The sequence below is a fragment of the Hydra vulgaris genome, chromosome 09 (assembly GCF_038396675.1).
Source record: "Hydra vulgaris chromosome 09, alternate assembly HydraT2T_AEP".
Classification (NCBI taxonomy): Eukaryota; Metazoa; Cnidaria; class Hydrozoa; order Anthoathecata; family Hydridae; genus Hydra; species Hydra vulgaris.
This window is the reverse complement of record NC_088928.1, coordinates 38157923-38163301: the sequence shown is the minus strand read 5'-3', so window position 1 is coordinate 38163301 and position 5379 is coordinate 38157923.

Genomic DNA, 5379 nt, shown 5'->3' with positions numbered 1-5379 from the left:
TCCTAAAAAAAAACAATTTGATCTCTTTGGGCTCTGGGTTCTTTGACCTCTTTGACCTCTTTGACCTCTTTGACCTCTTTGACCTCTTTGACCTCTTTGGGCTCTTTGACCTCTAAATTATTTACTTTTAGTTTGTAGCGTCCATTTGCTAATGTTTGTATACCATCTACTAAAACAACTTTTTTATGATTTTCTGCGCTTAATGGTACTTTATTGACCTCTTCTGTGTAAATTTCATGTGAATGTGATCTTATTACATTCCTATTCATCATCTTATTTTCTTTACTTTATAAACATTTTTTGTAATCTTTATGTGTTATATATTTTTAATTAACATTTTTCTTTACTCCCTTACATTTTTTGTTCCCTTTTCCGTGTACTTTGTAAGAATACAACTTTGATCTGAGTCCTACAAATTCTTTAATTTGTGCTCCTTTTACCTCATCTTTAAACATTCCTAATACTTTATTATTAGCTCCAACTTTAAAAGCTACCTTATTTATTGCAGGATGATTCTTATCCAATTCACTTGTATCAAATTTGCTTTCAATATCTTTAGAAATATATGCGTAAAAGTCTTCTGTTTTAATTTCGTATGCTAAAGAATCTGTATCTGTGAATAATAGTTTAGCTCGATCAGAATATTTTTTCTTTATGTAATCATAATGAAATTTGTACATTAGTATTTTGGTCAAATCTAATATGCACATTCCTAAGTAAATTGGTTTAGCCTATGTTAATTTTGTTCTTTTCATATGTATTGCAATTAAGTTTTCATAAAATATTGTTCTACTTTCAAAGTTAGGTTTTGATGCTAATTTAATAGCTTCATTTCTGTCTGTTACTAATCTAATATCAACTCTGTTTTCAATACTTTCCATTGTTTTTCCAAATACTTAATTATTCATAAGTTTAAAAAAGTCTGTTTCAAACTTGTTAATTGCTTTAGCTCTAAGATTTGTATTAAGTTTAATGTATTCATTTAGCAATTTTCTTTCTTCAAACTTTATTTGAATTTTTGTAACCTTCAATCCTAATCTTTCATACAATTTAAGATTTTTATGATATAATATATAAAACTTCTTATTTTTCAAGTTAAGTACTAATTTTTCAACATTATTGACAGTTATTCTTTCAGGTGCAAGTGGATAATCATTATGTTCATCATGCAGATGTTCATGATAATCTAAATCAACTTCTAATATACATGGAATTGATTTCCAGTTAGTTAACTCATTTTCATCAATCCATTTAAAACCATGTGTTAGAAGTGGTTTACTCATTACCCATCCATATAAATTATTAGCATCTAGATATTGTATGTATAATGATTCTTTCTTTTTATCATACGCAGAGCCCATGTACTTATTATTAGAAAATCCATATCTAGTTGATATCATACTAATTCCACCTCTTATTCCTTTACGTATCATCAGTAACATATCGTAATCACTCAGCAATTCTAATTTTATTTTTGTTTTCTTTAATGCTGCATCCCAAGCTAATTCTGGTGATGTGTAATACCAAGCTGGAACTAAATCATAAATACTAATACAAAGATATCTAAAATTTTCAAATACATCAGCAATTAACAACACGTCTGAAACATTGTACGAATCATGATAATCTCTAAATGTTTTACAATTAAACTCTTTCCATACAACTTGTGCATGTGAGTAATCATCATCACTTATATCTTCAGCGTTTAATCTCGAAAAAAATGATTCTTTTGGTGGTAATTGTGTTTCGGAAAATTTATCAATAGAATCGACCCAATCATATGGGTATACACCTTTTCTTAGTAAAAATCTAATTTTTTACTTGAATAAAATTTTGCAATATTTTTACATTTATTTTTTGCTAAATTCTTTGATAAAGCATCTAAACTATCAGGCATAAATCTATAACTATCTAAGATACGAAGTTCACGTTTAACTTTAACTTTCTTACCCTCTTTATTAATAAACTCACCAACTTTAATTTCTCTAGAAAAGCTAATATACTTTTCTTCAATGTTTGGTATACAACTCAACTTTCCTCCTAATAATTTCTTTATAAATAAGTGAATATAAATTTCTTATAAATTGTGAGATAGTACTGGAAAGAATTTTAAAATTTTATGTTTTAAATTACAATTTTGATGAGCAGCACCTCTATAATTTCCAGCAATATGACAATGGTCACGTACTTTATCTTCATTTAGTTTTTGTCCACAAATGTGACATGATATTGCTGCATTAAAATCATCATTATTTTTTATCAGTAACTATCATCCTTTTTGGAAATTTAATCTTTTTATAAATTTTTGTTAAATTTTCTTCTAAGCTGTCATCAAATTTTTGTGCACCATCATCTGTTTCATTAGTTGAAGTAAATGTAACTGGACTGCATTGATAAATACTTTCGTCAAAACATTTAATATAATAACAGAATGAACTTGAAATATATTTTTTATTTTGTTTAATATAAGATTTATTCGGATTTGGTTAACATGTGTCAATTGGTTGGATAAAACTTTCAAAGCATATACTACAAAAGGAACTCTCATTGATTTATTGTGATTAGTAAATTGCATTGTTGATTTTGGTGGTCGAAGCTCGATACGTACTGAATCATGTGTTTCACAATAAGATATATGTTTAGACAAAGATTCTTCCGAATTAAACCCAAGTAAACAATTCCTACAATAATACACTTTACCATAATCTAGATGTTTGCGAAGAAACTAATCTACTTAAAATTTTTATTAAACATTAATAATTATTTTCACCATTTGAAATTAACAATAAATCTATTAAATGTTTGCGATCATTATTCTTTGATACATGCAAAATATGAACTTCTGAGTTTTCATAACCAAATACATTAGCACTAATATCTATATTATTTTTCTCAAATTGTGTAATTTGATTTAATGATACTGGAAATTCTATTTCATCCCAGTTTATATTTTCAGCTTGAATTTTAAGCTCTTTATCAATTATTTCATAATGTTTTTTTTTTGGATTTAATGCTCTTGCTACACACCACTTAAAACATTGATTATCTTCATTTTTTATATTAATTATTTCTTTTTTAGCTGCTAAATTTTTATCAAGTGGAATGTATGGTTTAGCTTTAATAGAATTATACTCAACAATATTTATATCCATCTTTTCTACAGAAACAAATCTCCAACCTGATCCTACCTGTTGATATGATGATAATGATTCTAAAATTTTCAGCTTTGATGTTTCATATAATTAAATCAAATCTGATGATTCTAATACAACTTGATTATTGGTGTTTTAATATCAGTACGCTCCATTTCACAATAGAGAACTACATAAACTTTTAAGTTTTTCTTTTCTTTTAGTACTTTAATAGCGCTATTTTTAGCAGCATTTATGAAGAATAAAGCATCGTAACCTTTTATCCCTTTAGCTGTAAACTGCTTTGTAAAATTTTTAACAAATGATTTCGTTAATTTAATTTTTACTGGTTTTCTTTCTTCAACTTTATTTTCAGGTTCAACTTTATTTTGAGGTTCATTTTTATTTCTAACTTCCAATTTATTGTATAAATTTTTTAATGAGTTGATTTTTTTGATTGACTTTATTCTTAATTATATCAGGTACGTATAACACAATCCAATCTACAATAGAATTAAATTTACTTTTTTCAGTTAATTCTTTTTTTGCTGTCAATGTATTCACTGTATTTTCAATTGTATTAGGCACATATATTATAAGCCAATTTGTAGATGTATTGACTGTATCTTTAATCGTATTAGGAACATACGACGTTAGCCAACTTGCAGTAGATTGCGTTGGTTTTTGTTCAATCGATGTGTTCCTAACTTGTGTAGATTGCGTTATAATTACAGATGTGTGCTCAACAGACGTGTGCTCAACAGGTGTGTGCTCAACAGGTGTGTGTACTAACGCTTCTAATAATTTACTTTTTCTCATTCTATAATATTTCTTAACTTTTCGCTCTTTGTGTAATTCTCTAACATTTTTAGGTTCCATGTAACAAGATATTTTTTTTTAATTTAACATTTTCTTTAAATGATTTTTTGTAAAAAAAAATCTTGTTATATTTTTTAAATTTATTCTGATTTTTAAATATATCCAAATCCTCGTATTCCACAATAATAATTAATATTTTTATATTTTGAAATCTCCTGCTCTTTTGTAGTTGTCAATGTTCTATATACAAAAGGTGTAGGAGATAAAATTTCAGAAGATGTCATATCTGGAATAGGTTCACCTAGTATATTTTCCATTTTTTTATGACAAGATTTTATTTATTAAAAATATTTACAAAGCACATGTAAATATTTTTCAAGCATATATTTGTTATAAAAATTCTATAAGTTTCTATAAGAAACTTATAGAATCTAATTCTATAAGAAGGTTTTATAACTCTTTCTATTTTAAACTCACCTCTTTTTCAATTTTAACTGTTCTATTTGAAAAAGTTAAATAATCGTTAGATAATTCCAAAGTTATATCTCTTACATTTTTGTTTTCCATTTTTATATATGACAAGATTTTATTTATTTATTATTATATTAATCTTTTTCAGAATTTTTAGATTTTAATATTTCCAATATTTAAATCCATTATCAACTTTTCCATCACGTAATTCAAGATATCTCCATCCATGCTTAGTCTCACGCATAGCGCTATATAATGATCTTTATATTTTAATTTCTCCAGTTTCCATGTTTGTTACTTTAACAGTGACTTGTTTTTTCTTTATTGTTCTTAATCTTTCATATTTTGGATTTTTTTTTTTTTCTTCTTGTTTTTCACGATGTATTCTAGGCTTAATTGTTTTTTTCTCTTTTGCTTCTTTCACTGGATGTATTCTAGGTCTGCCAACTGGTCTTTTATCATTTACTTCTTTCACTTCAGTCATAATTGATTCTTTATTTAACAAACCATTATCTATAGCAATCATTAGCAATGAAGCGATATTATCAGATGTTTTTAAAATGTTATTTTCTTCTCATAGGTTTTTTAAACTTTTCTTTGTGTATTTCATTTTTTTTAATATATAAAGAAAAAAAATTTATTTAATTTTCAAAAAAATTTGATTTTCAAAAAATTTAATAAACAGGATAAAAATTTCTTCCTTCTGACTGCAGTTGTAACATTTTATTAGATATTGTAGCTGCAAATACTTCAGTACCTACTGGAACAGTTGTATTAAATGTTGCTGTAACTTTTATTTGTATCGAACCTGATTTTTATGATTGTTTACTAACATCAAAAACAAAAATTGGGTATAAATCTTTATAGCCAGAAGGAGTTATATTGATGTGTGTGATCAATTCATTCATTCGATAAAATTTTTCATTAAAAACAGATGCATCTCTATAAGCTCTTGAAA